This window comes from Oxyura jamaicensis, chromosome 3, assembly GCF_011077185.1.
Source record: "Oxyura jamaicensis isolate SHBP4307 breed ruddy duck chromosome 3, BPBGC_Ojam_1.0, whole genome shotgun sequence".
NCBI lineage: Eukaryota > Metazoa > Chordata > Aves > Anseriformes > Anatidae > Oxyura > Oxyura jamaicensis.
In genome coordinates, this window is record NC_048895.1 from 116,924,086 (window position 1) to 116,950,280 (window position 26,195).

The 26,195-nt window shown below is 51.8% G+C and overlaps 1 protein-coding gene across 4 annotated transcripts in view; it reads left to right on the top strand.

The window, feature by feature from the left end:
- Nucleotides 1–13,496: 13,496 nt before the first annotated feature.
- The window catches only part of NCOA1 (nuclear receptor coactivator 1), a 111,269-nt gene continuing 98,570 nt past the window's right edge, over nucleotides 13,497–26,195 (top strand). For all 4 annotated transcript variants that reach the window (XM_035322620.1, XM_035322627.1, XM_035322629.1 and 1 more), the window contains exon 1: nucleotides 13,497–13,668. The gene's annotated coding sequence lies outside the window, so the exon portion shown is untranslated. The remainder of the gene's footprint in view (nucleotides 13,669–26,195) is intronic.

Sequence of the window (26,195 nt, forward strand, 5' to 3'; positions counted from 1 at the left end):
GTACAGATTTAGTGAAAACTTGAGGAAATGGGGGTGTGTTTTTGGGAGGAGAGAGGTGGATAACCACAGGATGGAAGGGAAGCAGCATGCTGCTCGTTTCTTGTGGCTTGTCTGAGGCTGGCCTGCTTCGGAGCGCGCCGCCACGTCCTCGTCCTGTGGGGGCAAAGCTTTGCTCTCCACACGGGGACCTTCTGCAGAGCCTGGCGACGTTGGAAATCAAGTGTGTCCTTGAGAGGCCTGACATTGTTCTGTCCTAGGAAAAGCATCACTCCCAAAAGCAATGTGCTCAATCCACGGGCAGCTCCTGGCTTCGGCCTGCATGGCCTAGAGTGTCTCAGGCAGCCTGCTCCAGGAAGGACTTTTTTAATGCCATTTGCCCACGTTTCTCCATTTTTCAGTAGCTTCCACGCTCTTTTTACTAAACAAGTTCTTCTGGAGAGAGCAATCCGAAGCGGAGGGGAGCCTTCGCCCCGCCGCCGGCTGCCGCAAGCAGCTACTTGCAGGCAAGAATTGCGATGGAGCTCGCTCGCCCCAGACTTCAAACGGCGTGGAGGCGACTCGCTGCGGCGCGGCTGGAAACACGAACCGGTTGTGGATGGGCTGCTCCCGGCGTGAATGGCTTCAGAGACTGCTCCACACTTTAAAATTTCTTTAAAAAGGCGCAGGTGTGCTGACATGGTGTCCCCGTGCGGTGCCGGGCTGAGGGAGGCCGGTCCCATGCTGCTGCCTCTCCCCTCACGCCCAACCAGCGCTAGGAACCTCAAAAGAAAGAAAACAACAAAATAGTGAATAAATCCCTTCAAAAGGGGAAGCATCCTTAAAATGTTTGCTTAGTGTTTTCCCTGGCCACTATTTTTAGATTCCAGTGTGGTTTTGATCACAAGGAGCTCTTGTTTAGGATTGATCTGGAAAAAAAAATCGTTTTTGAAGCGTATTTTGCATACGTTAGTGTTTTTCAATGTTTTCTATTTGGTTAAAAAAATATAGTTCCCTTTCATCTGCATATATTGCTGTTCTGTAGTGTGTTTTCTTAAAATCAGCGTTTATCTGCATCTCCTCAAAAAATGTCCTGAAGTAGGGAGACTAAATTTGCACGGTATCCAAACGAACTTTTGCTTCCAAAACTCCACGGGTTGCTGTTTTAACTTAGGGGAATATTGATGTGGTCGAAAACCTCCAGCTCAACCACGTCCCAGCCATCTGGTGCACGTTGTGCGTGCGATAATGCCTCGAAGAGAAACGGCTCCGTGCGACTCCCACGGGCGCCGAGGCGCGTGGCATCGAGGTGATGTCTTTATCGTGACAGCCGGATAAATTTGCGATTTTCCTACTGCCTCTTTGGGGATTAAATTGTCTTTAATGTGTCTTGGCCCCGTGCCCAGCGAGGGCAGGGCTGCAGCAGTGGATCCTGAGGAGGATCCTGCTGGATCCCAGGCTAGGGGATCTCCCAGATGTCTTCTCCTGGGGCTCGGGGACCCCTCAGGGGCGGCAGCCGGGCAAGCCCGTGCCCCTCCAGGCTGGCTGGCTTTGAGAACGACTTGCCTTTCATTTTAAGAACCGATTCTCTTGAAAGCGGGGATTAGGATGCCTCTGGCAGTTTGACGAATATTAGTAGGGCTGCAAATAACAGGGGCGTGTAACTCATTTTCTTTGTCTTAATTCCATTTTAGCACACCCATAGTCCCAGTCAGGTGGGACCGAGACCTTTCAGATGAACTACTCGCCTGCTCTGCCTTATCTTTGGGGGGATTTTATTTATGCAGTACATAGGGGAGAGAAAGAAGGGGCATTGTGTGTATTTGTGGGGTGGGAGGATTGAGGCTGATAGGGTTTGGTGGCTCTTGGTTTGTGAAACAAGGCAAGACTGGCTGCTGAGCAGAAATAAATTCCAGCACAGAAGTGGGGCCGTCATTGATCGTACCCGAGCAGCTCAGCTCGGGCTGGATGTGATCCATTTTGCTGAGCAGAATGTGTCCTCCTGACGGAGCAGCTGATGTTCAAGCTCGGCTCTTCCATCACGCGTTGGCATCCCTTGTGAAACAGTATTCTTTTTTGGTAGAACATTTAAAATAAATCTCGGAGATGTTGGTAAAAAGATCTTGTTATTCCTTGAACTACTAATACAGAAATCCTTCCCAGGTGCGAGATTTTCCATAAGTAGTGCTGAGCACCAACAACTCTTTAATTTGTGTATTCTCCGGGATTTTATTCTTTGGACTGAAAAGACCTCTGCTTTACCTTGGTTTCCTTCAGAGCTGGCAGGAATCATTAATATTGTTTAAATGCTGCTGTGTAGCTGTTGGCCATGGTTATGGATGAGGGTACAGCCCCTGACTTCTCTTCGAACATCTGGAAAAATCTGTTTGATCCAGTCGCTGTCTCCTCCGGTAAAAGGGTAAAATCTTTCCTCGTAGCCTTGAATTCACTCTCTGAATTTGCTAGCTGTCCAAATTAGCTTGACATTTTATACAAATGTATGCCTTATCTCCCGATCGCATGCATCCCTAATGCAGCTCGTGTAAACTGTACAAGTGTAAAATTAAGTTTTGGTTAAGACTTAATACATAAATGGATGTGATCAGAAAAACAGTGGCTAATGGCATGAAATACTTTGAGGCAAGAACGGAAAAATCTCTTAAATGCTCCTAAATGGCTTTGGAAAAATAAGTGCTTAGTCCCGTGTAATCCATGGTAACTTGCATGGAGGTAACCATGGAAATTTTATATATAAAGCTCATCTCCAACCGGCCGATTTTAAAAATGTCTCTTGCCGCAGACCAGCGCTTGCTTACCAGCTCTTACCAGCATGTGGTGGGACGTCAGCCTCATCCGTTTGTATTTTATGTGTTTAAAACAAAAAGAAAACAAACGCCAAGCGCTCCCCCGACCAACCCGCAGCTCGGGTTATGTGACAGTCCGACGATTTTGGCTGCCGATAAATGAAAATCTTGCCCCCGAAATGAACCGCAGATGCCTTTCTTTGTACCCGTTTGCATTTTGGGAACGTGACCAGCAGTCCGTGCTGCGAGCTGCTGCTGGGACCGGGGCAGGACCGCGGTTATTTTAGCACTCGGCTACTGAAATTCAGGAGCGCCTCGATAGCGGGTTGAAGATGAAGGTATTAAGCCTGAATTGCATTGAACTTTTATTTTGACTTAAGCCACCGGTGTTTATGTTATTCACATGATTTATTTTCGCCGAAGAAAAAATCTTATTTCCTCTGGCTGGCGATCCAGCAGCTAACCTTGTGATTAGCCATCTGCTTGGATTCGTGCAATTTCCTTTCCCAGATCGGTGACAGTTTTTCAAAGTCACTCGCGTCGGAGACGTCGCTGCTCTGCAAGGCGAAGCGAGCAAATCACGTAGCGCTTCAGAAGGTGCCGGTGCCAGTAATTCCCATTCTGCACCTGCAGAAACCGAAGCAGGAGGAAGCTTGCGCAGCTTCCCAGCCTCTCCTTCTCCCTTCTCTTGTATGCACGTGCTCCTGGTTCGTTTTGCTGCCACGAGGAGCGATAAATGCCGCCTTGCTCGGGCGCCTTTCCTTCCACACAGCGCAAGCAGCGAGCAGGACGGCGGTGCCGCAGGGAGGTCGCTTTGGTTGCTGCCTGTAATGCAGGGCCGGACACTTTTTGCTGGATTTGCAATTTTTTTCTCCCTCCTGATGATGTTTCTGTGCAGTGAGCTGCAGCCCCAGTGCTCTCGTGTAAATGTGGCCGGAGGATTAATCCATATTAAATGTGGATTAATCCTAACGGGTGCTTCGGCCGAGATGCGTTTTTCTAAGCTCCCTTTGTAGGTATCTGAAGTGGGAATTAGAGGCGGTCAGAATTGGTGGGCTCGATGGAGGAATCACCGGGCCATGGCTGGGGCTGCTGGAGACCTAAGGGAGCTTCTTCCCCACCCCGGTGTCTTCTGCCCCAAAATCTCCACTTCTCGCCACGCTGCTTCTTCTCTTCAGCGCTTCTTAGGAGATGGGTCTGCAATTAAAGACAGCCACGGCCAGCGGGGTTTGGCATTCCCTGAATGTGCCCAGAGGGCTGCTGGCTGGGGTGCTCGGCCTCATCTTGCCCGTGGTTTGCTCTCCTGTGGCTGGGAGCACCCACAGGGGCCAAAGCCCTCGGCTTCTTGCAGGAGATGTGCAAGTTTCTTCAGCAGAGCGCGTCGCGGTGCCACCTCCAGGGTAGCTGCTCCTAATTTCCTTCCTGCTATGGCTTCGGAGCAGGATTGGCTCAGAAACTGCCGAATGCCTGTGGTTGCAGAGCTGCTGTTGGAAAAAGAGAAGGAAATCCCCCGATATTGCAAACCAGGGATCGGATCAGAGCCGGGGCTGTAAATCTGAAAGCCGTGCGCTGGAGAGCGACGAGGGACATTGACTCTCAGTAACCGCTCCGCTTGCATGTGCTTTGATTCCTTCACCATCTGCTTTTCATTCTGAAAATGAGTCGCACTGCTTCAGGGCTGGGTCGAGGGGCTTCGCAGCAGCGGGGTTGCTTGGGGTGCTGCGTGCCACAGGTGGAAGCCCTCGGCCACGTCCTCTGAAGCCAGAGCCGAGCTCGCTGAAGGGCTGCAAGCAGCAGGGAGCTTGGGCTCGGAGTCGGGGGTGGAAGAAGCTCGAGCAGAGTTGGCCGGAGTGCCCGGGGTGTCTGGATTTCTGACAGCTTTTGCAAAAAACAGGCACAGTCCCATTCACTGCCACAGGCCTGCTTTCCCCCCCAGCCCCAGTGAGGCTCAGGCATTACCCGTGGAAGTCACGGGGCGGGGAAATTGCTGTTTTTGCTTGTTCGTTTTTTGATTAGAAATCATGCACACATGGAAATGAAGGTGCAAAGCTTTGAGGTTAACTTCAGCTCTCTGCGCAGGCGAGCCCCCATTCCTGGTGATCTTCTGTTTCCAGAGCAGCAGGAAGGCAGGCTCCTGACTCTGAAACCTTCCGCAAGTGTTCTTACTGCTTTAAGTAATTTGGCTTTTGATGAAATCTGCCTTTTTTTTTTCCTAAGCATCATACTGAAATAATCAAAAAAGGATAAACACCCATTTTCAGCTGTTGAAGCAGCATCGTGTTTTAGTATGCAGTAACGTCGCAGCGATGAAGGTTTTGCTTGACATTTTTTCCACTCAGAATCCCCCAAATGACCTGTTGGCTACTTAATTTTCTTTCTGTAGCCATAACTACATATTCTTACATCATGCCTAGATGGAGTTGTTGTATTCCATGCTATTTATTTGGAGTTGGAATCCCGGCATCATTGTTTTCTTAGCGTTAATACGCTTTGGGTTATTCCATGGGCAGCCAGGGATTAGGGTAAACGCGGTACCCCTGGGTTTAATTCCAGTCTCTTACCTGAGTTACCTGCGTTGTATCAAAATCTCGGATGCAGTGATGGAGTAATGGGGGCAGAGGGAGCCGCGCAGCTTTCCCCATCTCCAAGCGCCAGTTGTTGCTCAAAGTGGCCTTCACCTCTTTTTTCCCCTTCACCATCCCAATATATGTAATCATCAAGACGTGGCACTTGAGATGCGGCTGAGAACATCCGAAAATGGTTCCACCGGCTTTGCTTTTTAAAAGAAACCTATCAGTCGGCTTCTCTGAAGCTTCCAAACTGCTTTGGATGGAAGGAGCTCTGCCACAGCTTGGCTTCAATAAAGAGGATGAGATACAGATCTGAAATCGTGGGGCTGAGGACAGGGATGTTTGTGTTAAAAATGTGTCCTCTTGGTGCTGCCGAGTGCTTTCCATCTTCCATTTAAGCTTGCTTTGGAGCCGAGAGCTCTTGAGGGCTCGTGTGACCGCCCTGCTGCCTAGCCTGGCCGCGGCTCCCGGCGCAGCTCCTCGCCTGAGCCTCCTTCCCTGCTGGGTTTTATTCCCCCCGCTGGACGTAGTTGTTATTCTATGAAGAGCTCCTGAAGGTGTGAACTACACGTTTACGTTGTCGGTGCTGGCCTAGGAGATACATCCCCTTGGTTGTTCCCTTTGGGGATGGGTATGAGAAGGCATCTACCATGGAGTACCCGGTTGGAAACTACTCCCCTGACATTTGTCCCATCAAACAGCATGGTCCAAGCCCTCTGGAAATGATGTTTGAGTTATGAAGCACGTTTTAATGAGGGGCAGGAAGAAAGTAAACAGTTTTAAAGTACCGCACCACATCCTTGTAATCCGGCGCACAGCTGTCGGAGCGATGGCGAGGGGCCGAGCCCGGCGCCGTGGTGTATCCGCCGTGGTATATCCGTGCGCTCGGGCATCGCTTCGGCTTCGCTTGCCTTTGGCATGGGCTTTGAGCAGAGAGAGAGAAAAAAGGTGGAAAGGATTGAGAAGTCAGCCTCACATTCCTCAGAGCAGGGTGGTTCTTTGCGGGAGAGCTCAGATTAACGAGTTTTATTTCATTTTTGGAAGCAGCTGGCTTTGTTGGACCAGGGAACTTGTGGCAGCTTCAGTTCCACTTCCAAGCACGCGCCGTCTTTGCAGCACACGGAATTAGCATTTGCACGGCTCTTCAGAGCAGTTATTCTCTTCCGTACGAGATCATCTCCAAGAGATAGCTCCAAGGAGAGCCCTGTGGAAACGCAGTGCGATCGCGGCGTTCCCGACGCGTTGCCATCAGGGAAGCGAGCGGTTATCACCCCGTGGCATCGGTCTGACAAAGCTCTTCGCAGATGACAGCAGACACTTTGAAGATAACGGTTGGGCTCGGGAAGAAAAGGGAGCCGAGCACCGCAGGAGCGCTAGGCCGTGTCAATGATTATTTGCGCGTCGTTTGGCTGGGAACCAAACGGGTCCTAATGAGAGAAAACTGAGATTCTGGGAACGTCGTCCCCAAAATTAGGGCGATATCTGAGCTCCCCAGAGCTCAGCCTCAGCCGGTGAAGGAGGAGCGAAGGCTGATCTAATCTCTATCAGGAAGTTATTACGAACTAATACGAAGCGTGCCGTTAGGGCGGTTAATGACTTGAGAGTGTTGGGACACGAATCTGGTGATCCTCGGGCGAGGAGCGAGCCGTGGATTAAGTCGGCAGTCAGCGAGCAACACGTAGCGGACGGGGTGCTGGGTGGCGTGGGGAGAGGAAAACGCTTCAGGTTCGGTTGGTTTGGGGCTTTTCCTGCCCCTTTAAGGCACGCTTCTGCTTTCGGTCTGCCTCCGTCTCAGCTTCCTTCGGTAATTAATGAAGTTCCTAACGTTAGCTGGCAGATGCAGCTCGGCTCTCTGATGTCTGATAGTTAACCGTTCAGGGTTTGGAGTGCCGAAGATGTTTCTCACCCCGGATTCCCGCATTTTAAAGGAGGTGCAGAAGGAGGTCGAGCCCCACGTTTCACAGCGTGGCAGCCCCGCCAGCATCCCCGGAGCAGGAGCCAGCAGATCGGAGGGGCCTGATCGCTGTCAGCAGGAGCGACCCGCAGCCGTAACTCGAGTTACGGCGTCGCCTGTTGTTATCGATTGGCTAAACTAACAAAACCAATCAATTCCTTTTCCAGATTTCTTCTCAAACGCATTTTACACTTTCTGCTTTTCATTTAAAGCCCTGCAGTCGCTGCTAGGACAAGCAAGGTCCCTGCAAAACCTGGCAGGCGTTCAGAAACCGAAGAAGCAGAGAGAGCTGTTTATTAAACTTCCTCATGAGCAGATAAGACAGCTCGCTTTACTGGAACAAAGTTAATATATTTTTGTTGTTGTTGTTGTTGCCTTCTTAGTTGTGTAAAATCATTCTTTCCAAATACAGCGATTGTTTCTCTGACCTTTTTAATTTGCGACAGCGGACTGGCAAAGCGGATTGAGCCCTCTTGCAAAACGGCTCTGCTCTCCCCGTCTCCACTCGGCGTTGGGTATAAATCAGGCAGCAGCACGTGAAAAGGGAGATAAGGAGAAGAAGAGGCTTTCCAGACGCTCAGAAACGTTTGTTAAGTTTTTAGGCAAAATCAAATTGAAAGGCACCTGAAAGTATGTTTTTTTGGGGGGGGGCGAAGGTAGTGAAAATTAGCATTGCCTTCAAACTGTTGCCTGAGCGTCCTCACTCCGGGAAGATTAAATCCAGCTAAAAAGGAGGCTTTGACACCGGCCCAACAGCCTTGGAGTGTGGAGGAGCTGCAAAAAAAGCTTTGGTGCAGCGTCTGCCTCGCGGGCAGGCAGCTCTCCTGGTGTCCTCGCTACGCAGAGCACAGCGGTGAGCAACAAGGAAGTACCCGCGGGATTTTGCCGACGTACGACCAAGAGTAAATCCTCCTTAACTCCACCCCGCTTGCTTTTTATGGCAGGGTGTCATTTCTTAGCTAGGAAATATTGGTGAAATATTTAAAATGCTACTGAAAGACGCCTGCTTCGCGTGGTCAGCGCTGAAAGCTTGCGGGCTCCGGCTGAAAAATCCCGTGGCTTCGAGAGGCTTCGAGGTACCGGCGTGAGCTGAAGCTGAAAGGGTTGGGGCGAGATCTAGCTTGGACTGAGGGTGATGGAGGTTGTTCTTCTGGCCGCTGGAACATCTGAGATGGTTTGGTGGGTGTATTTTACTCAAATACGTATTACCGGTTGTTCTTGGGCTTAAATGCCGTGCTAGACCTCAGCCTCCTTCTACTCTCCTTTAATTTTTCAGCTGATCAGCACAGCTTCAAAGTAGGCACAGGAACGGAAAGCCTGACGGACCCAGCAGGATGCCAGGCACTCCCGTCTGTCCTTGAGCACATTCTCAAATGCGCGGTGCAATCCGTTGACTTAACATCGGGTGTTTCAACGTTTGTGCTTTGCTGGGTTGCAGAACTGGGGGGGAAATGTGGCCGCTTTTAAAACCTCACTTTGGGCCTTTCAGCGGAAGGTGTCAGTAGCGTGAGCCAGAAGAAAACACAAGAGCAAAGATCGCCAGTCAACGGGAGCTTTATAGAAAAGACTTTATTTTTTTTTAAATGTTGGAAGTCTCTAAATGCACATTCCTGCTAATTAAAAGGCTTTCTGATGAGGGAGAAAATACCCAGCGCTGTTGATGTACGTAACCTATGGGTACTTCTTTCCTTCACCTGTCCTCCAGGTATCTTTATATCTTCAACTGAAAGCTCGTGCATAATACCACTTGTGAAGTGATTTTTATTGTTGCCTCGAGGTGCCGTGCTCTGGGAAGGAAAGCCAAGACTCAGCTCTTTTAACTCCTTTCTACCCTTCCCGGGCTGCTGGCAGCGGGACGGCCGCTTCTCCTGCTCCTGGGCTGCCGTCGACTCGTGGAGAGCAGCCCTGCAGCCTCCCCAGCCTGAGCAAGCTTGGCAGAATCGCTTAATTCAGGGCGAGAAAACGTGCCAGGCTTCCTCCACCCCTGGAAAAGGAAAGGTGCTTGTTGTTGTTACCTGATGCCATGCCCTGTACGAGGGGCTGCGGGACCTCCTGGGTTCATATCTGTTTGAAACAGTGGGCTGAGGGTTGATGTTTTTAAATGCCTAGCACCAAAATTAATCGCTGAGATCATGTAATTGTTCAATTGTGCATGGAGATCATGCAATTGTTCTGGCTCCTGATTTACTGCACCGAGTGTCTCGTTCGACCTTGTCAGCATGGCGTGTGGCTCTTGGCTCCCTGGCTTCTTTTACCTCTTGGTCTGAATTACCCGGTACCTACGTTTGTCTCTTAAGAAGGTATTTTATAGGTGGCAATGCAGTCACCTCCAACCTTCTCCTTAAAAACCGACTGGGCCGTGCTGCTGTGACCTTTCACCATGGGTCTTTCGGCCTCCTTGCAACTGCTCGCGTTGTAATTTGTGAACCTGGTGTCGCTGTGCTGCTGCGCCAGGGGCAGGGCGATGCAGCGCCCACGGTCTCTGTTCCAAAATTACTGCTTTACAGGGGTCTTTGCTCTTCTACGGGTGGAATTAAGGAATCTGCATTGATAGAGAGCCTGTTTCTGCAAGCGCAGCCTCCAAGAGGACGCAGGAACTGCTGGACACTCGCCCAGCTCTCCAGCCTCTGCCCGTTTAACATCGCCGGGACTCTTTCAGCCAGAGATAATTTCCGTCTTATTTAGCAGCCACCGGGGGATTTTTGCTCTGTGGCGTGTCCAGTCCCCCCCCCTCGAGCTCGCCCAGCCTCTTGGCGTGCACAACATCCTGTGGCGAGGAGCTCGAGCACCGCGCTGGGTCGTGTGCGAAGAAACCTCCGTCTCTGGTTTGGTTTTGGACTCGCCACCTGCTACTTTCATTTGTTACTCCCTTGTTGCACCAAGCGGGCTGCTGCTAACTTTATCTGCTGTTGGTGCGTCCCTCCTCTGGCTTGGGAGGGTTTTCTGCTCCTCGATGCAAGTTTGCATTTGCTGATAAAGATGTGCGACGTCTTTGCTTGTAGTCGGCGTGGTACAAGATGCAGATCTGGTGTCCTTTAGTGCTTGCAGCCTTGGGAGTCGGCGTGAGCTTGAGTTTTGCTCGTGACCAGCAGGGAAATGAGTAAAGTAGGGCACGAGAACCGATCCTGCTGGGATTTCAGCACGAGCACGTGATTGATGACGATCTAGTCAGGTTTTATGACTTGTCCCTTGGCCAATTATTAATCTATTTAATACATCCCGTGTTATGTAATGCAATTCCAGTTACTTGAGAAATCACACGCTGCAAAGTTCAATGATTTACAGAACTCCAAGTATGTTGCATCAGAGCTGGTAGGGTTTGCAGCCGACCTTGTAATCCCGGCGAAAACACCCCCAGGTGAGCTGTGTTGATAGACAGCAGCTATTTGCTTCCTCCGATTCCCGATCGGGGGGTTAGAGCCTCGCCTGCCTGGGGTGTGGGCTGGGGGCTTGCTGCTAGCCTCGTTGCCCTCCTGGTGATTAAAATATTGGCCCAGCACTGTTCCCTTCAGCGCTCTCAAAGTTAAAACTTGGATAAATGGTGCTCGGGGTGAAGATCTCCTGAAGATGCAGGTGAAGATCTACCTTAAAATGACCAGCGCCGGTGGCTGTTGTGTCCCAGCTGCCTAAAATGCTGCTTGGAGCAGGAAACCTTTCCCTATCACCCTGCAGCTCGCCTCTACCATCCTTTCTTAATAAACGAACAGGAATAGTTGGTGCACTCCTGTGCCGTTCCTGTGATATTGCTGGTAGCTGCTCTGCTCCTGGGCCGTGACCGTCCTCAGCCCCTGCCAGAATTCCCTGGCCCTAGGAAATGTGGATGGGGTGCTCGAAGCTACGAGTACCGTGTTCTTCTTGTGCCTTCTGGCTTCTCTTGCTCTTTTGTATCCCTTCATTTCTGATGTATCTTAGTTTACTTGTTCTTCCCTCCATTTTACATATATATAAATATTCTATGTAATATAATTCTAGTAATATATTATATATCAAAAAATAATAATATATAATTTTAATATAGAGAATTTTATTGGCCAGCTTGAGACAGGCAGTTTATATTTTTAAAGCCCAACCAACTTCCCTTTCTACTACCGGGAGCCAAATCCCCCCCGCCACACAGCTCACCCCGGGACCCTGGACGCACGTACCCGCCGTTGCCGTCAGTATTTATGTTTTTCTGTTGTTATCCCTCCCTCCTTCGAATCATCCCATCTCTTTGTCCCAAGGGTGCTGAGCGCGGCCCTCCCAGCGCGCTGAGGATGGGGGATGTTGGCTTAGGTTTTGTTCTAATGAGCAGTTTGGTGGAAGCGATCACAACCACCACGGCCGCTGCTGACTTCTCGCTTTCATCGCGATCCCTGTGTCAGCTCAAGAGCTGTCTTGGATGGCGTTTAGACGCTCTTTCTTCCTCTTCTGGACCTTCGTGCCCATTCCTGTGCCTGTGTGTATGGAGTGGGGGGCATCAGGGGCATCCCCTCTCCTCTCCCTGCGCTTCCCGAGCTGTTCCTTGTCATTGCCTTGGAGATGCTGCTGGTTTTGGCCTCCCTCCTTTGGCCTTCCGTGATTTTGCATGAATAAATCACAGAGAGAAGACTTAGAGTGCTTGTATTGCTAACGATGGCGGCGTTATTAAGATCTAACAGCTCCATACAACTCTGTTTGTAATAGGAGGAGCAGCCGTGGTGCTGAGCTAACGATGGTGCTGAGCTAACGATGGTGCTGAGCTAACGATGGTGCTGCCCTTATTTCACCGTAGGTGCTGGGTTTGGAGCCCTGAACGTAACCTAGAAGCGCTGTAACCCTGTCCGTGAGAGGGAGAAAGGAAGCAGGCACGTCCTGGAAGTCATTCCTCGCCCTCACGCGGGCTCTGGACGTGGTGGTTCCTTGGGGACCAAACCCGATCCCCCTGCTGCCTCCTCCCGTCCCGTGCCCGGCCCCACAGCCTGGCCCTGTGTGTTTCCGACCCTGGGCTGAGCCAGCAAGGAAAAAGAAAACAAAGTAAGGCAATTAAAACGAGAAGGGTTTGGCGCCAGCCCTGCGTGCTGAGCTGCCACGTCTGGGCACCTCCACGGCCACCAACGTGGGGTGACGGCAGAAGGACCCCGCAACTACACGCTTGGGTTTCCTAGCAGCTCGTAGGTGGCTCAGGCTGATGAAGATGAATTGCATCCTCTGGCCACTACAAATAAAACTTGAGAGCAACATTGTGACTTGTCTTGGTGCTGGCCGGGTAGGTTAGGCGGAGCCGGCAGTGCGTGGAGTGGCTTGGAGGAGATTTTTTGGAGCTCGTCTCCGCGGTTGTTGATTGCAATGACTTTTTTTTGTTCAAATTCTGGCGATGCTTTGTCATACCAAGAGCACAATTTTCTTTTTCAGCCAAGCAAGGACTTTGCAAGCCCTGGGTTTGATAAAACAGCAGCACTGGGATCGAGAGGAGCGAGGTTCCTCTCCACCCGTGCTGTGACAGAGCCGAGCAGACGGTTGGACCGCACGGACACCGTGGCCTCGATGTCTTCTTACAGCATACGTGCCTCGGGAGGGAAATCATTCCTTCTGCTCGCCTTGGGTTCGGAGGCTCCCCGGCTTATTGAAGGCGATGCAGCGAGCCTGCGGAAGAGGAGGGACTTGAGAAATCCCCTTGATCCCGATCTAGCTCCACGCTTAGTAACAACAGCAATTTACCAGCAGCGCCTTTGTGCGGCACCGAACCGTCTAATTATCCCGGTGTTTTGACAAGTTCGGTGGTGGCCTGTTGCCTGTAAACACCCCCTGCAATTTTCTGGTGCAGGTTATTACCTCCCGGCCCGTGCGGATGCCGCCTCGCGACGGCGGATTTGCTCCTCGGGCCGTGCTGCCTTTTTCCGGAGGGTAATCTTTGCGTCTTAGGAGTGGCGCTGGCAAGGAGGGAGGGGAGAATTAAAAATACACATAGGTTGGACTCCTGAAGCGTTCCTTTACTTCATTCCCCCAAGAAACTTGCAGCGTGAGGAGCCTCGATGAGTTCTTCTAGAAAAAAAAAAAAAAAACAATAAAAAACCCCTCACAATGGGTAGCATGGAGAAGGTCAACGAGCTATTAATGGCGTGGCCGCGAATTAGCCGAATTAGCCGTTGACCTTAACTGCTGTTTTCCCACTCAAAGCGCCAAGCACTGCATTCTTTGGAAGATAACGTAGGCAAATTGTCTTTTCCTCCGCAGGATTCGGTGATTGATGCTGGTCCCCTGGCTGAAGAACTCCTGTGAAGGCTGCCCATGGACGGCCGATGCCCGCGTTTGCTGAAGCCCTAGGATTCGCCGGCGTTGCTGTTGAATCACCTGAAGAGTCCTGGTTTTCCCATGAGCCATCTTTCACCTCGGGAAGGTAGAGGTAAGCTTTCAGGTCTCTGGTTTTTTTTTTTCTCTTCCTCTGGCAAAGATAAAAAAACGTTTAAGCCTGTCACGGAGGTAGGTGGCTTTCGCTGGAGCACCTCTTCATGCGGAATTAATTATTGAGAAAGCTGAAAGCAAAAGTCACCGTTTCTCTCCGTCCTTGGCTTCCTTTGGGTTATTTTCCGTACGTGAGATGTGCAGTCAGCCTGCCTCGCCTGCGGAGCTCCAAGAGTCGCTTTAGAAGCTCGTAAAGATGCAATTTTGCCTGAATCAACCGTGCTTTCTCAATATGTTTTGCAAAATTGAATAGCTAATTGCTGTGGTGGCAGAATGGTATGCAGAGGGTTTGTGCTGAAGAATAACGCGCGGTTTTGGTAAGTCGTTACGCTCTAGGCTGGCTCGCAGCGTTCGAGGCTTCTGATCAGGTGAATCGAGCCCGTAACTGGCGAATTTTCAAAGTCGCCGACTTGGGGAGTCAAAATGTTTTATGGCAAGGACTAACACAACGTCGAGAGCAAGAAGCGTGTACTCAGCGCCCTTGTAGCGCTCACTAGCTGATGCATGTAACGACTTGAACACTTCTGTGGCTTGCCCGCAGCCGGCAATATCTGCAAGGAAAATAGTGGTAATGGAGCGCTAGCTTGGAAAGGCAGTAGAATATATTTAGAAGTGAACGGAACGGTGAAAACAAGTCGCAAGAAGACGGGCTGGCTGCAGCAGCTGCGTGGCTGTGGGATTTCCAGCACGACTGGGAGCAGGGAGGACCTGCACCCCTCATTCCATGGGAAAATTGGCTTTGATTTGCACGCCATAAGGCAGGAAAAAAGGCCAAATGGCTGCGAGCCGTCGCGCTGCTCCGTTGTAACGCTGTCGTGGTCCTGCGCTTCGGGTAAGCTCCGCCTGGGCGTGATGGCTTGGCTGTAAAACTCATTATTGCTTCGGTGGCGCTGTGCCTTGCTCCTGGCCATCACCGCGGGTCATCCACACGACTCTGCAGCCCCAGTTTCCCCGGGGGGATTTCTTGCTGGGCATCTCCTTCGAGCCACGAGGCACCAGCAGAGCCCCGGCGCAGCGCCGGACGCGGTGCGCGCGGTTAATGTTTAACCTGTGCTGGCGGACTCCTCCGATAAACAAACAGGTGAATTCAGGCTTTTTCACCGCAAAAAAAAATAAAAAGATCACCTTTCCCTGTGTACATAACAGCTGCCTTTTGATTGGAAGCGGGGAAAGCATATCACGAGCAAACAAAAACCCCCAGCTCCTGCTACTCTTGAGATTTCTTCAGCTTTCTCTCCGGCGCCTCGACCAGATCCAGCCTTTGGCGGGGTGACCTTGCAGCGTGCTTGGCTCCGCGTTTTTCTCCCCCATGCAAGCTCCCCAAAGCGCCGAGCACAAGTAAGGTGCCCGGCCGTGGCTTTGCTTGGGGTTGAGACAGCTCCGAGAGCATCGGGCTGGTAGATGCAGCCCTGCCAGGGGAAGGGTTAAATTCCTCCTCCTGAAATCGGATAGCTGCGGGCAGGAAGGGCTCTAGATGAGTTTTAAGCAGAGGTGCTCTGGATTTCCCCTGATAGCGGGGGCTGGCAAAGTAGCCCCTGCAGTTGTGTGTGTGTGCGCGTGGGGGGAGCCGGGGGGGGGGCCCTGCCTTTGTTCCACCTGGCACCTTCTGTCTGTTTGCTCTCCTTTCCCCCTCCACTCCCCGTCTTATTAAATTTCATTCTTTCCCCTAGCAAATGGACATTTTGGTGTTGCGTCGGATCGCTTTGCTCTGGTGGAGCTCCCTTCCCCTTTATCCCGCGATGGGGCTTTGAGATGAAAAGCTGCAAATAGGCTGGCTGCGCCGCCGCCTCCCCGCCCTAGCCCTAGGTCTTTGCCGTGTTGAAACTCCCTCTTTATTCCTTAATGATCATATTCCTTCCACCTTAAATAGATTTCCTGCTGTTAACGAGGTTTGCAAGTGTGGCAACACTTTATAAAGCCTATCTCGTGCGAGGGTTTTGCCGGAGGTGAGTTCTGGAGTCGCAGCCCCTCGCTGCAGGACGGACACCGGCGGCAGCGCGTTCACCTTCGGTTGCTTTTGGAGGGGGACGTTGTTTCAGCCCCACTCATCCAGAGAAACTCACAATCCTCTCCAGAAGGCTTCTCTCCAGACTGCTAAACAAAAATATTCGAGAGTTTTCCTTGCTGTCTTTTTTTTTAACACAGACACACGGGCGAGCAGCCTCCCAGCACGTTTCTTTTCGTGCTCGTAGGGCCGACGTTGCAGCCAGCTGCCCCTAGCAAAGCAGTTCTCGTTTATATTCAAAGCATCCGCACTGCTGAAGGTGTTTGGCTCCGAGCTGAGTTCCCCCTTGTTTTTATTTGGTCGCTTGTTGCTCCCCGTGTTTGCTTGGTGCTGAAGTAGCCCCTTGTGCCGGGCGTTCGGTACGCGCTGCGGAGGTGTCTGCGCAGTGCCACGGACAAAAGCTTTGGGCTCACGTGGAGAAGAAAACGATTTATGGGGTTTGAGATGGCTGCTGGTGGCTTGGCGAAGGAAGGACGGTGCTGATGGGGGAGCTGGTTGTGGCTTCACATCTGAGATCTCTGTTCCTTCTTTTAAATCCTGAAATACCATCGGATGCTCTTGTTTTCACATGGAAATCCTGGAGCTCGGTCAGCCTGGGCGCTTGGCTCACGCAGGAAGTATTTGGGACACATGCCTCCTCCATTAGGGGGAAATTTTTGGTGCTTAGCACCTTCAAGACATTAAAATGTCCAAGTGAGGATTTGCTCATCTGACATTAAGTGGGGGTTGCCCGGGAGCGTTGTGTATATCCATTTTGGTTGCTTATATCCAACTTCCAGACTTAGTTGCTTACCTTTTGGAACCACCCGCTTCGTCAATTTGACCTACGGTTCCTAGGAATTTTAAACAAACGGCATTTTTTTTTCTCAGATTTTCCCATTTCTGCTCGAATCCAGCCTAGTCCTTGGGCCGCGCTCAGGAGCGGTGATGCCGAGCATCTTAGGGGTGTTGTAGTCTGCTGGCTTCTCTGCTGCCCTGCAGGGATTCCTGCTTCCCGGGCCACCAAGGTGAGGAATCGATTAATTGCAGACCCCGCTCGAGTGGGGCCGTGCGTTGGCGGGACCTGACGACTCACCGTCCTTTGCCTGCCGTGGGATCGGCTGCGGATGAGTGGTTATAAATCCCCGCCTGTTTGGTTCTTCCATCGTTCCAGCTATTTTGGTGGCTCTTTGTTGGTGTCCTTAGCACATCCCCCAGCCTCTCAAAGACGCCACTTGGGTGGGGCTCTGGAGCTGAGCTGGGCGCTGGCTTGGAGAGCATGAGAAGCGTGCAAAATGTCGCCTCTGCGACCACACCAAGCACCCTTCCCTCTGCTCTGCATGGAAATATTTAGGGAAAAATCAGCATCACGTGATGAAAACGTGGAGACCAGGACCCCAGAAGTGCTCGTGCAGGGCTCCATCCCGTCCTGGACGGGGTCCTGGTGGTGGATCAGAGCAGGGAAGGTGAGTGCAGGTCCTGCGGGACACGCCGCCCCTCCACGCCTTCGGTGGGAGACGTGGCACAGTTTTTTTTTTTCCATTTATCACCCAAATCATTTTGCAGTGCTGATGCGAGAAACCGCTTGTCAATAACGCGGGGCTGCCAAGATCGGTTTCTGGGAAACTTTCAGAAAACAAACACAAAGCCCCAAAACCACCTCTTGGCTGGCAACAAGTGAGAAGAGTTTCTGTGCCGGTTCTGCTTCCTCGAGGAGCTGTTTTTGGATGCTTCGCGTGCGTGCCAGCGAGGTTTTGCTCGGTGCGGGGCTCTCTTTGCTTCTCAGGAAGCAAGTTCTCGATGCACTGATCCTGCTGCCTGCAGGTTTGCTCCTTAAAACATGCACGCGCCCGTTGTCCAGATCGCAGGGAGCTGCTCTGCTCGCGGGGAGCAAAATTTGAAGCATTTCCTGGCCATTTTGCCTGAATACTGGTTTCTGTGATCGTTATTTATGGGTGAGTCAAGCTCGTGAGCTGAAGACCGTGGCGTCGTCTCCAGCTGTACTTGCCAAGAACCAGAAATGCTGGTAAATAATTTCCATTACGAGCAAGCTTCGGGAGCACAGCACCCACGAAATCGTGGTGATTAGGGATGCAAATCGGAGTTTTGCTCCTCCTCGCTACGCGTTCCTCCGGTCCTTGCCCTGCCGGCCATGCCTTGGAGCACCTCGGGTGGTGCTGAGCCCTTCTGAGGACGTTGCAGGCAGGAGTGAGCACCACCGAGAGGAATCCAGCACCCGCAGAGCACGGTGCAGAGCCTGATGCCCGCTCCCGTGGGATGGCTCTCACCTGGGGCTCTGCTTAGCTGCTGTGCAGGAGGTCCCCCGCTGCTCCGGCAGGTGGAAAGGTGAGCGATGTTCTTCCTAAAATCTCCTTGTCCCCTCCCCAGTTATTCCCGGCCCTTCCTCCCTTTCCTTTACTTCCCTTTTGGGGTGCTGAGGTAGGGGCTAGGAGAGCGACGGCGGCTGCGAAGAGGCCGAGGAGGCAGGAACAGATCACAAACCCATCGACGCTTTCCCCTTTTATTTCCATAAAGACCTCAGCCTCCCCTTGCAGATCTTGGAGCCTCGTGAGGATAATAAAGCCCTGGCTTCACCGTGCTTTCCCTCCCCAGCCCTGCTCCCTTCCCCTTGTTACCCAGCCTTCCTTTATCCCGTGAAAGGCACACATTTGTTTAATGGAGCTGTCACGAATCCCCGCTGCAGATGAACAGCGGAATGTATATTAAAATCCATTTTGAGGAGTTAAAATGAAATTCAAAATCAAAGGCAAATCGCCCCGTCGCTTGTTGCAGTTGATAGCAAAACGTCACCTGGGAGAAAGCGCGCTCCTGGTAGGAGCGTGAGCGGTTTGCTAAGAAGGGAGCGCTTCGTCTGCGGGGAAATGCTCCGCTGTCTTAAGCCCAAGTGTGAAGAGTGGAAAGGCAAACTAATTAGCGGATTTTAATAACAAAGTAGCGCTGTATCAGATGGATTGTATGTCTTTCAGCATTAGGTTTATACGGTCGAGCAGTTCCCGTGTTTCTCTGAATGTGTAACAATTGAAGGGAAGAGCTTTTCTTGAGACGCCGGGGTAGAACTGGGAGAGGAATGGGATGCGCTAAAGGCAGCGCTAAACGTATGGCTACTGTAACACCACGCGGTCCGGAGACAGCAAATGAGTAAAAGAGGACGGATTAACAACAAAACCCTTCAACAAACACAGATCTGAATGGGCGATCCAAACCTGTAACGGCACAAATGGAAGAACAGCGAAGAAATGGAAGTGTGGGATCATTTGAGATCTTCACAGGATCACCCTGGTTGGAAGAGCCCTCCAAGATCACCCAGTCCAACCTCTGACCTAACTACCAAGCCCTCCACCGAACCATATCCCTGAGCTCTACATCTGAACGTCTTGTAAAGACCTCCAGGGGTGGGGACTCAGCCACTTCCCTGGGCAGCCCGTTCCAGTGCCTCACAACCCTTTCGGTAGAGAAGTTCTTCCTAACATCCAACCTCAACCTCCCCTGGTGGAAGTTTCTCCTCTTGGCGGAGTAGAAAACATTTGCCAAAACGAAACAGAACGGTGCTGGTGGGGAGGGTTATTTCTGGGAGGGGGTTGCGGACCGGCCGCTGTGCTGGGTGGAGGTTTGCACGAGTTTTGCAAGGCTGGCACGCGGCTCGTGACTGTTGATAGACGATTAAAGTAGGAATTGGCTAAAATTCATAGGAAATGCTGTCCAGATCCCTGTTACCGTTGGTACAGCGTAGAAAAAAACCTTCTCTAGCACTTCCAGTGCTCACACAGGCGGTCAGCAGTTGAGTTTCGTGAAATGAATTCTAGCAAAAACCCTTTTCCCTCGCAGATAGACCGGCACCGTGGGCAGGTGCCGCAGGGCGAGCAGCAGAGCCGCAGCACCAGGACCAAACTGCTGACCCCGTGGGGCTCTCCTCGCCCACCTGTGGTGCCAAATCCCTGCTGGGCTTTCCGTGCACCTTTATTTAACCTCAGGGCACCGGTGCTTCCCCCTGCTTCGATCGCCGCAGCGAGGACTGATGCGAAGCTGCCGGTTGTCCTTGGCTTCAGCCTCGCCCGAACCTGAGGCTCCTCCAAACTTGTTGCATTTGTCTCCTCTTTAATCCCCCTCTCCCGCGTCTTTGGTTCATAAAAGCCAGTAATTAGAGACCCAGGCACATGGCAGATGATGTACAGATACAGCTGCGGCATTTTTGCTTAAATATAACGGTGTAATGTCACAACCGAGCCCCCTTTGCTCGATATTTCTCCAGACTCTATCTTTAGATGGAAAATACATCGGCCTCCCGGCCGATGGAGAGACGGGGAGGCAGCTCTTCCAGTTGGTGTAAGCCTATTTTTCCTGCACGTGCCACGAAGAACGGCACCGCCGCAAAAACACAACGCTAATCCCATCGCGTCCCTGGTTCTCCAGCCGATGAAATCGTTCCAATTAAATGCTGTTTGCTTGTTCTTCCCCGAGCAGTTAAGCTCCAGACCTTTTCCACCCTGCCGTTATTAACGCGCGCGCTGATGGAGAGCTGTTCCATCGGCCCCCTCGCGCCGGGGCTGGCTTTTGGATGCTGCGGCGGTCCGCGCAAATGACGGAGTAATAACGGATGAATGACGGGGTAGGAGCAATCCAGCGACTGTTCTGCATGGTAAAGGTGAAGGACAGATACATTTTACAGCTGTTAGCAACGACGGGAGCATTTGCAGACAAGTAGATAAGTCACGAAAAAAATAGAAATCGCTCCGTGTGCCACTTGCCATCCATTGTCGACACCGTGCCTACACACGGGGTAAATTATTTCCGTAAGTACGGGAATCGTGTTAAGATTTTTAATTAACTCATCAGCGGGCTGATAAGTATTTCACAACAGCTAGCTGAGGGCTGTAGCTCGTGAGAGCAGCGCCCACCTTGGCCGAAGGCTCGGTGAAAACCCTTCATGGCGGGTGCTTGCAGCGAGTTTTCCTTCCTGGGCTCCAAAGAGAAGAATGGAAATGAAAGATGTGCACGCCGGCCTGATCCTTCGCTGTTTCTAAGGGTTATTCGGGGAGGGAGACGACTGCCACGACACAAGGCTGGGGAGTGAGACTCGCCCGTTAAATTCTCGCTTTGCTCCTCGTTTGTCGTGGCGGGGCAGCGGTCCTCGAAACGAAGGTGGATATTTCCCCCGGGAAGACGTGATGTCACAACCTAGGGTGGCGATTCGTTGCCTTTTTTCTTCTTTCTTTGCTTCTTTGTGATTTTTCACGGTGATTCCACCGCGCGCACCCGGCGCCGCAGCCTCCCCGGGGCGAGCGCCTGTCCCCAGCCCTTAGCGAGCGCCGCGCTGCAGCTGAGGCTTCTCGGTGCTTTGGTGCTTTAACTGGGGGGAAAATAAAAGTCTTACTTCTATGACAGCGTGACGGCATCAGGAGAAAGCAAGCCGCATCCCTACACCAGGGTGAACTTCACGCCGAAGCGCTGGAGCCGTCGGATTTGCCGGCGTTGGTTGTGCTGCTGTGGGCACCCCGTGGTGGTGAAGTGTAGCCCCCTGCACGGTCACACATCCTCGTGAGCCAAGCGTTTTTTAACGATTTGCCAAATACCGGGGACTTTTCTTTTTTTTTTACCGCGAGCTTCATTTTCTCTTTTCAAAAAATTGCGCCGGCAGCTTGAGGACATTGTTGCAGAAAAGCGCAGTTACACAAAGAATATGTTTGTTGCCTGCGCAACGTTACATAAGCTGGCCTTCAATTTTCCTGGTTTGCACTAGAAAATGCTTTTTCTCCTGAATTCCAGGGGTGCTCGACTGGATCTGCAGCCAGGTAGGCTTTCCCCCCTAGCTTTTTACCCCAGTTGAAGTTTTCTTTGAAAGATTGGGTCTTCTGCTTTAATTTCTGCCCTTTTGGGAACCGTTAATTCGTTAGTGATGATTCCCGATCCCTTGGACAAAGGAAGGAGCTCTGTTCGAGTGACGAATTTTGGGGGAGAATTCAGCGGGAATGACACTGGGTTACTTACAGCTCGCAGCCCTTTGTCACCTTTGTGCAACCCTGCACCTTTCAAAAGATGCCCTACTTTTCGGAAACGTTACGCGGAGCAGCCCAGCCTTTCCGCTGCGTTTTCCGGGGGGTTGCCTGTTTTTGTGCCGTGGAACCGCTTGGTTTTAAGGGCTGCTGAGTAGCGTCGGTGGAGGGATTTGATGGAATTTTCCTGTATAAAATGGGGTTTGTTGCTTTGCATCGGTGCTTCAAGGCCACCGCGCACCGCAACGTCACCCGGTGCCGCCGCCGCCGCCCCAGCTGACCGAAGGGAAGGGGTTTTAGGGTGCAGCTCTTCCAGATGCAGCAGGGGTTTGGGGGTTCCTGGCTCACCATGAGGAGCTGGGGCCATGTTTTCCAGTCCTCACCTGAGAGCAGATTGCAAACGCCATGGACTTTGCACGCTGGGTCCCACCAGCTGGAAGCTGCCCTGCGTTTTACCACAGCGGATTATCCTGGCTCTCTTCTGCTATTAATATCTGCGGTGTAATAGCATCGGTTTGGGTTTATTTCTGCAGCACTGGCCTCCTGGAACTCCCCGTGGCCTGTGTGCTTTAATGAGTTTCGCCTCACGTTCCCTCCATGGGGGAGCCGAACTCCCCCGGCCCCTCCTGGTTTCCCCCGTTCCTCCATGCAGCCGCGTCCTCGCTCCCCTGTGCCGTACCAGAAGCGTTCATTTTCCCTTCACCCAGGCACGCTTACACCCATTTCTGCGGTATGAAATTACCCTTTTTCCCCATTTAAATTCACTCAATCACCACTCTTTTTTTTTGACACCCCCCCCGTATCTAGGGCACGAGACATTAGGTACCTGGCGCAGCATTTTTCTGCGCTTCCTTGAAGCCAGGGTATGGTTTGTGGTGCTGCCCCATCCATTTTCTTCATTCTTAGGACACATAATTACAGTTCTCTGCCTCTTTTTTAAAAAAAATGCTTCTCATTCTGCTGTTTGTTCCATTACTACCTATTGTTTTAGCCAAGCCTATGATTTAGCAGGCAGCGAGGAAGCCTGGGCGCGTGCCCGCAAAGCGTGCGCTCGCGGGGATGCTGGAGAGCAGGAGCTGATCCCCCTCTCGTTAGCCCGTTCTTTGTTAACAGCAGGGGCCCGCTGGGGCAAAGTGGGTGCAAACCTCTGTCATTTTAGCTTAGCTGCATCTCTCACCTGGCTCCTTTCGGGGGAGAGCAGCTCCACAGGGAGAGGACGCCGCGCGGTGAAGCCCGTGGCGTTCTTGCCTCTTGCGTGCACACGAAACAAACCCAGCTCGTGGCGCTTCTGTTTAATTCGGAGGCGACACGTAGGAAAGGTGGGACGAAACGAAGCCCCGTCTTCTTTTCTCCGCGAGGAAATTAACATATTTTTTTTTGGAGCATCTCCCAGTGGGTCCTCCTGAACTTCGAGTTTTGCAGGCTTCCCATTGCAGATGCCTTTGTTGCAGAGCTCACGCCACAGGAGCTCTCTGCTGCTTGCTTCAAGGAGAGAAGCCTAAAGGAGAATGTGAGTAGGAATTATATAACGAAGAAACGGATCGGTCTTGCTACGGGAAAGCACAAAAACAAAGAGGGAAATGGCGTGTTGGATAACCATAGCGCTGAAGGGCTGCCCCGGCACCCCCATGGTGCTGCGTGCCCTCCGCAGGGAGCAGGATGCTGGTGCTGAGCCGTGGGAGGGAGCTTCTAGGAAATGGATGGTGGTTTCAGGGCTTGGAGCTGGCTCTGGGGGCAGGTCTGTATGGAAAACAAACGAAAACCCAAAGACCTTTAAAACGCTTTTGTTCCTCAAATGCACCGCTTCGCAAATCTGAGTGGGGATGCGGTGTGCTGGAGGAATCGGGGAGGGGAGAAACAGTCAGGAAAAAACCCTCATATGTAGATAGAGCTTGCAAAAAAAAAGGAAAAAGTGGCTTTTTGCTTGTTACGGCTAGAATAACACTAGGCAGTGATGCGTTTCCAAACTGCACGAGGGCTGAGGGGCATCCTGCGGCGCTGAGGGACGTCCAGTGGGGCTGAGGGGCATCCTGCGGGGCCGAGGAGCAGTCCAGTTCTCCCAGCAGCACCCGGATCCGTGCTGCGTGTTCACCTATAACCTCGTAAAACACGTTGCCTGTAGCTGCACTTTAAAGTTCTGTAGCTCAATAAGCTTGGACATGCCCCGAAAAATTGAAGTGATTGTGGCATTGAGCAATCACCTTTTTTTTTTCTTTCTTTTTTTTTTTTCCATTTGCACGTATCTGAGGCAGTCACGTGGAGCAGCCACCTTTGGGATCCCCTGCACCATCAGAGGCTACGGGACACAAAACTGGAGTGAAAGGGGGCGAGGGCAGCGTGCGCTTGCCCCAAGTAACCTCCAGCTGGGGCTGCTGCAGGGACGGCAGCCGAAAGGAGGAGCCGCTTCTGCGCACGTGCCGGGCTCGCTGATGTAATATTTGCTCTGCGTGCACGCACTTCAGTGTTCCTGTGGCGTGGTAAAATGCTGTCGGTAGTGGCTGGCCTTAATATAAACAAAATAACCCGAGCCTCGCGTGCCTCACGCTCGCACTTCACCAGGGCACTGCAAAATAGGACTGCAAATAGTGGCAAATGTTATTTGTGTGCGGGGTAGGCTTGAGCCTGGAGCTCTCAGGGGGGGCTCTGAATTTGTTCCAAAGGTACGGAGCACCAGCAGCTTCCCCTGGAGCCATCTGCAGCTCGCTTGGCATCGCTGAGCATCAGGCATGAGGTGCAGGAGCTGCACGGGCAGCGACTCAGCGGGGCATGTAACCAGCCTGCTGCTCCCCGCGGCCGTGCTTTGGCCACGAAGCTTCCAGCTCCAAGCACAGCACTTCGCTTTTCACCGAGGTTACTTCTCGGTAAAGAGAAGCAGTAATTAGTACTACATGGAAGCAAGAAGTTTTTCCTTCCTGCTGCGATTCATTTTTGTTCGTTGAGTATTTATGCGATGCTCGAGAGCGTGGTGGTTATTCCTGTTCCTAACAGACTGGCATTTCACAGCAGAATATTGCTGTGTGCTATCGTACGGGCAGTCAGATGCTGTCTAGAGATTAGATTGTAGTAATTTAGGGTCAGAAATTTGCTTTACCACAGATAATTCTTGATTTCCCTGCTCTGGTTACTCATGGGTTTCAACCCCATGGAGTATCTGAAGCCGGTCTCTCATTTCGTGGCGCATGGCAGCTGGCTCGGAGCTTCCCAGCATCGCTCTGGAACAGCTCGTCGACTCATTTCAGGAAGTGGACATATTTTTATCACCTTTTTTTTTATTACCTGTTCCAGGCTGGGGGAAGCCAAGCCCTCTGTGCCACCCCGTCCAGGCTCTGCAGCCTCCCAGGTTGTCACAAAGCTGTTGCTGTAAGGCAGGAGGTGAGCAGAGGTGCCATCCGTCCGTCAGAAGCTGCCTGTGAACATTAAGTAAGAACCTCATAAGAACCTCTTTTTTTAATTAATGGTCTCCATACCATTTCCTCAACCCCTCTGTCTTCAGCTCCCTCAAAGTGGCACCATCATAGTAACCTCCTTGTATTTTTGTTGCCTTGTGAAGGAACTTGTTAAATTCACTGTATTGCCGAGTGTGAGCAGTTGGCACAGAGGTTGGGTGCAGTATTGCTAAACTTTGCCACGGTGGGGCAATCTCCCAGGGAGAATTATGCTCTTTTGGAGTGTAGGAGAAGCCTCGTGTTGCCCTGAAGAGCTTGGTTTGTGGCCCTACAGGGAAAGTTCCCAAATCCTGCCACGTCACTTGGACCCGTCACTTGGACCCGATCTTCAGCAATTGCTGTTCACAAATGTTCTTTGCATTTTTCCCCCTTTTTCCTGAATTAATGACCTTTCCTTATCGACCAGACACCACCAGGTGTTGGGCACCCGGGGCATGAGGAGATACCCTGATCCTCGCAGCAGGCCCTTCCTCCAGGCTAGGGGCCACCTTTAGGCTAACTGTGAGGAAGTTTTAATGTATTCATTCAGCTGAAGCAGTTATATATATATATATTCATTTATTTTTAATGCCTGTTTCTGCAAAATGCAGTTTGTTGCTGGAAATAGGGTGTTTCTCAGCTTTCTCCTGGCCATCATCTCTTGTCGCAGCGTGCGGCACGTGGGCTTGCGAGGAAGTGCGGCCTGGGCAGGCGGCGAGGACTCGTGTATTTTTATCAAACCAGAGCATGCCGACTATTTTTGATCGCCTTGCTAGGTGTGTTTTTTCACAAGGTAGCTCCGGCAGCCCCATATGCGTGTTGGGAAGACGGCCCCATATGTGTTCCTGCAACATCTGGCCCTCCACGAGCAAGCCAGTGCTGTCCTTTGAGGAACTGCCGGAGTTTCGCAAGGCCGTGCTCCCTGCCAAACCTCGGAAATTTCTTCCTTTAGCCTATCCCTCTCAAACTGAAGGCAGGGAGCCTCTTAGCATTAACACCCACTAGCTAATTACCGAGGCATTAAAGGCGTTGTGGTGGCTTAGCTCGT